This window comes from Tamandua tetradactyla, chromosome 12, assembly GCF_023851605.1.
Source record: "Tamandua tetradactyla isolate mTamTet1 chromosome 12, mTamTet1.pri, whole genome shotgun sequence".
NCBI classification, from domain to species: Eukaryota; Metazoa; Chordata; class Mammalia; order Pilosa; family Myrmecophagidae; genus Tamandua; species Tamandua tetradactyla.
This window is the reverse complement of record NC_135338.1, coordinates 11,637,094-11,643,344: the sequence shown is the minus strand read 5'-3', so window position 1 is coordinate 11,643,344 and position 6,251 is coordinate 11,637,094. Positions and strand designations below refer to the sequence as shown.

At 48.2% G+C, this 6,251-nt stretch overlaps 1 protein-coding gene across 1 annotated transcript in view; it reads left to right on the top strand.

The window, feature by feature from the left end:
• The first annotated feature begins 5,373 nt into the window (after window positions 1–5,373).
• The window catches only part of SAMD4A (sterile alpha motif domain containing 4A), a 240,429-nt gene continuing 239,551 nt past the window's right edge, over window positions 5,374–6,251 (top strand). The window contains exon 1 of the mRNA XM_077122585.1: window positions 5,374–5,459. The gene's annotated coding sequence lies outside the window, so the exon portion shown is untranslated. The remainder of the gene's footprint in view (window positions 5,460–6,251) is intronic.

The following is a 6,251-nucleotide window of genomic DNA, read 5'->3' as shown; positions in this document are numbered from 1 at the left end:
CATTTTATTGAATTTTTGTGTGGTTTTTCACTTGCTTGTTTATTTGTTTGTTTGGGAAGTGTATGGGCCGGGAATCGAACCCGAGTCTCTGGCATGGCAGGCAAGAACTCTGGACTCATTCTTTGTTGCCCTCAACATTTCCAAATTTTTTATGAACATTTTAAAAAGTAACAGAAAAGTTTAAAGAATTGTATGGTGAACACCCATGTATTGACCACCTTAGGTTCTCCAATTAACATTTGCTGTATTTGTTTTATCATGTTAATTTATTTCCCCATCCCTCTATACATCCATCAATCTATCATATTTTCAATGCATTTTCTTTAGGTATAAATGAAACTTTTAAAATAGGTGCATAAAATTCATTATTCACCTGTCGTGGGTATTGTTATGTTTTGCTATTAAAACCATCCTGAAATTAACCTCCTTGTATTTAGACTTATATCCTTATAGTAATGATATTTTTATTTCAGTAGGATAGATTCCAAAAAAGCGAGAGTACCAGAAGAAAGAATATGTGTTATTTTAATAGATGCTCTTAGATCCAGTTACACTCACACACTGCCACTGGCAAAGTTTGGAAAGGGCTGCATCTCCTTGTTCTATCTAATGACAGCTAGAAAAAATATGGGTTGAAAATATACAAACATGGACGTCTGGATATTTTTATTGATATGAACAATATCTAGATATCTTGGACCTCACTGGATGTTATCAATGTTTAAAAGACTGCCCATCTCTGTTGAAACAATTCATCCAGTGAACGAACACATGCTCAGAATGCATCAGATCCAGTGTCTTCCTGAGTTTCCTGAACTCAGGCTTGCTGCTTACTCCACTGTCCCTCAACACTGTGTTTGCACCCCAAGAAAAACACGTTCTTAAATCTAATCCATTCCTGAGGGTGTGAATCCATTGTAAGTGAGATCTTTTGATGTGGTTAACAGGTGTGTCGTCTCAATCAGGTTGGTTTAATCCTATTACTGGAGTCCTTTATAAGAGAATGAAATGCAGACACACAGAAAGCCATGGAAGCAATGAAATCTGGAAAAGAAGGGAGAGATCAACAACATGCAGCCGTGTGTCTTGCTGTGCCATGTGGCAGAGGAGCCAAGGATCGCCAGTAGTGTGTCTGTGGGAAGAGAGCATCGCCTTGCTGATGCTTGCTTTGAATATTTTCCTGGACTCTAACCATAAGCACATAAAATTCCCATCGTTTAAGCAGAACCATTTCATGGTATTTGCTTTGACGCAGCCTAGGAAATGAAAACACTTCTCCTTAGGCACGGTTCGCATTGTACCTTTAAGTGGTGTGTGTGTGCATGAGGCTTTAGGGTCCCCACTAGAGGCTGAAGACACCATGCGTCCTCTTTTATCTTTGCAGCCTCTATTTGCCTTAACACAATGACTTCTACTCAATAAATACTTCTTGTCGAATGAATCCGGGAGTGAAACCTGGGAGAGAAGTCCAGAAAAACAGAGAGTGACAAATTTGGAGTTTGTATGCCAGGTCAAAGAGCCTGGAAATTATTCAGTGACTATTTGGAAATCACAGAAAGTGTCTGAGCTGGTTAGTGGAAAGATCAGAGCTGTGGCAGGAAGACAGAGTAATGAAGCTGGGCAAAACCCATGAAGGAAGCAAAACAGGTGCATAAGCAGTTCTTGGGAGTTGAAGACCTACGTTTTGTCGTGTGGTTATTTTTTTTATTTTTATTTTTTGCATGGGCAGGCACTGGGAATCGAACCTGGGTCTCCGGCATGGCAGGCGAGAACTCTGCCTGCTGAGTCACTGTGACCTGCCGAGTGTGGTTACTTTTGAGCACTGTAAATTTAATCCTGGTCAGTAATCCTGAGCTCATGAAATATTTTGTTTTGTTTTAACTTTTTAATTTATGGGAGAAAAATTAGAAAATTTAGAGAAACAAGATAATAATCTCAGCAATCCTACAACCCAATGAAAATCTTCAGTAATTAATACTATGATGTAAATCTTTTCCTATGCAAAAATGTACATAAAATAAACTCTTTGTTATGGTTTCTACATATTTATATATTGCCTTTATATATTGAATAAATATAAATATACATGTATATAATTGTCACGCGGGTTTTATGTTAGCTAGAAGATATCATTTATCTTCAACATTGCTTCTTGAGGGCTGGCACAGAATAAATGCTCAATAAACATTAACAAATTATTGAATGAATGGTTATTATTCATTGCCATTACCTTTATGTGGAGATTTTAATACTTATGGCAATTCACAAATCAAATAATTAAAAATAACAGCTCAATGCTTCTATATCTAATGCATTTCCTCTCTTTATTGTATTACTGCTAGAAGAAATAAGGATTTAAAATATACAGATATGGGGGGCACTGCAACGGTGGCTCAGTGGCAGAATTCTCATCTGGCATGCCAAAGACCCGGATTCAATTCCCAAAGCCTGCCCATGCAAAAAATATGTATACATACAGATATGGGCTTCCCAGGATGCCTTATTGATATGAACAGTAGGTTGACATTCTCTTAAGCAGTGAACTATAAATATGGCACTGACTTACTTGGAATTAGTAATCCTTGAAACAAGTGAATATTTTGAATTATTTGACCAATTATATTATTCAATGAGCAAACTCCAATATCTTTCCTTCCCAGATTCTACGGAGGAGAAAAGCAAAATAATGCTGAGAATGTTAATCCATTTGATAATCTGATCAGCCTTTTATTAATATAGTGTATTTCTGGTTTATTCACTATGGTGTGCTCAGCACCTAGCCCAGTACCTGGCACATAGTATGTGCACGGTTAACTATTTTTCAAATGAATAAATAGGAATATAAAAGACATAGTCATATATCCTTTATCCCATATTTTCATTCCTTTTCCCAGGGATGTGAATATTTAGCACTTGTAAGCCACTTCTCAATTACCCATTATAACAGTGTTCAGGCTCACATAGGAAAAATTGGTATTAATACAAAAAATACATATTTAGCTGATAGTCTTATTTTCCTTCCATCAGGGTCAGGATTTCAGTCTGCGTGGGGAGCAATAAAGCAGCATCACTAGGGTTTTATCTCCATACACTTCCTCATCAGAAAAAACCCGAAGGCAAGGAAAATCAAATGCAAGGGAGAGGTGTAACTCATATCATGTTCACCTTTGTATGTCTCAGTCTGTGAAGGGTATCCAGAACAGTAAGAGTCCAAAATTAAGTTAAATCAAGAACTCTTCCTAGGTCAAAAGACTATGCTCCTCCAGTAGATGGCAATATTTTCTTTCTGCAGCATAAGTAGAATTCTTGAATATTTGCAAGTTTTTTTTTTTCAGTTTTACTATTCATTTAGCAAGCTGCGGATGACGATAAATAAGTTAATGAAGATGATGTTTCTTTCTCTCTTTTTTCAAAATTCACTCTTGGGGGTGGCTTTCAAAAGCCCCAGATGGGGAAGAAGGAACATCTGCTTTGGCTGCAGTTTGTTGCAAAGTATATACAGAGGTATGTGCTACTCTAATTCTACCCTCCATTTCCTGATAAGTTATTACTAAGGATTAACTGATAATGATGTCTTGGAAAAAAATGAAATATCAAGCTTGACTGCCTCTATAGTAATAAGAAAGAAAACACTGAGTCCAGAATTCTTATCTTCTAAACAGGGCAGAATATTTATTAGATTATTTATGTAGCTTTTTTTTTCTGGTTGGTTAATAATGAACTTTTTTTTTTAAATTCACACACCCAATTTTAATGTTAACATCCAGGTTTTTTTATAGCTCAACAAGAGCTTCCAATACCCTAACAGATGGTTAGGTGATATCCCATGTCTGACACAACCTAAAGCTGCAGAACCTAGGCTGAGGAAGAAAGAATTGGCATTCCAGGGACTCGAGCTTGGAGCAGAATGATGGCACGTGCTAATTAGTGGAATACTATCTCAGATACCTTATCTTCAAAATACTGTATTCGCAAGAGTAGCATGCTTTTCACTGATCTCTCAGAAATATTCTTTTATAAACAAACTTCCAAGTTGCTGGAGAAAAAATCTGAGGGCTCAGTATTTTTTACTGAAAACACGGAGATACCCCAGATTTGGCCATCAAGTCCCACTATGAACATTCAACTCACATTTGAAGGTACGGTGATTTTTTTTTTTTAAGGTTTTAGAGCATTTGAAACCAATTCTCGACTTTCGGGACTAGGCCGCTCGGCCCGCTAGTACCGGCCACCGCGCTCCGGCCTTTGACGCCCCCTGCTTGGCTTCGGGGCAGCACGCTCTCTCGGGGGGAGGTAAAGGAAGCCCGGGCCCGACGACCCCGACGTGCTGACTGGGGGCCTCGCCCGCCTCCACGGCCCCCCCAGGGCGGCACTCGCCTTGGCGTCATTCAGGCCCGAAACCGCCGTCAGCGCGCCGGCCCTCGGAGCAGTGCGCGCTCCAGAAATCCTCAAGGTGACGGCGAGGTCCAAGGAAGGGCGCGGGGCCCGGCGCCAGGCCGCCCGCCGAAGCGAAGCACGTCCGGGGCTCGACAGCCGCCGAGGGACTGTCAGGCCCAGGCCGGGTCGGATATTTCTGCCGTTCCACGGCCAAGGGCCGCGAGGAGCCCAAGCGCTCAGGCACGTCCAGCCCAGACCACAGGCCGAAGCGCTGTCCCTCGCCCTCTTCTGGCCCTCGCGCCGGCGACCTCCAGACGTCGCCCTCAGCCCCCAGCGGCTGTGACTACCCCCGCCCCCCCCCCCCCCACCAAGGTCGCCGTCGCCCGCGAGCAACGCGTTCGTGCCGCGGCGGTTCCCAGCAGGGCCGAGACCCGGTCACCCGAGTCGACGAAGCACACTCCCGAGGACGAGCAGCCGGTGGCAGCAGCGCCCCCGTTCCAGCGCTCTCCGAGTTTCCTTCTGCCCAGGCTCGGGCGGCAACGCGCTTGGCGACACGGGGCAGGAATTCACCCGGACCCCTCCCCTTTTCCAAACTTCTTCCCTCCGCCCCGAGAGCCCTCCAACCCGACCCCTTTGCGCCATCCGGCTCCTCCCTCCCCGGGGCCCTCCCCCCCGTAGTCCCCACTTAGGAATCCACCCCCCTCCCCCCCGCCCCCTGCCGACGGGTCCGGGGATCCGCCCCCTGCCCCTTGTGCCTCCGCCGCCTCCCGGGCTCCTCTCCCCCCTGCTCGGGCGCTCCCTGCCAAGCCCATGATGTAATGGTGTATGTTAATCAGTAGCATGTGGGGAGCTCCGGCTCGGGCGGCTCAGTCCTCCGCGAGCCCACACTGGAGGCAGCAGCGGCGGCGGCGGCGGCGGCGGCGGCCGCAGCCCGGGACCACAGCGCCGCACTCCCGCAGCGCCGCTCGCCTCGACGGCATGGCCCGCGGCCCGCGCTCCGGGCTCCCCCAAACCCGCTGAAAGCTGCCGCGGCCCCAGACCCGCGCGGGGGGCCCCAAGCCGCCGGCATGAGGCACGCCGAGGTGAGCGCCCTCTTCCTTCCTCCCCCGGGCCGGGGGACCCGTCGGTCACTAGGTCTCCATCTCGCGGGACTTCTCCCACGGCCCAAGAAGTTCTAGAAGCCGGGGAGCGGAGTGCCGTTGGCGAGCCGCCCCTGGAGGGGCTGTCGGGTTCTCCTTCTCCCCACCGGTGCTCACCGAGCCCGGAGTAGGACTGGGGGAGTCCCAGAAACCTAACTTTCTTTCTTTCTTTTTTTTTTTTTTTTTTTGCGGCCGTTTGGGGGCGTGTGCGGGCGGTGCAAAGCCGCATTCCCCGCGGAGCCGCCCGGTCCTCCGAGGGAAGCCGCGCTGCGGGCTCGGGCTGTCCGGGCGTTGCGTGCGTCCCGGGGGCACAGCCGCCTTCGGCCTGGTACGCGCGGGCGAGGCGTGGGCCGGACAGACCCACCCGCAGGCGACGGCGACCGCGGCGGTGGTAGGATGCCTAGAATGCACAGTCGCGTACACACACACGCACACACGCTCACGCACGCATCTGATCGCCCCGTGTGAAGCAGGCCCTGGGAGACGTCCCGGGTGGGCTGAAGCGGCGCGGTCGTGGCGCGAGGGAGTCGGGGCTCGGAGCCCGCGCCGCCGCCTGCCGGGCGCGGAGCTCTGGGTGGGGAGAGTTTATTTTTGTCTCGAGCTGCTGCCGCGGCTGCTCACGGCCTGAATCCAGAGGGGAGCCTGGCGGTGGAGATGCTCGCTGTTGCTGTAGATGGAGCTGCAGCCGCTCGGCTGCTTCGCCGGGAGGAGGAGGAGGAGGAGGAGGAGGAGGAG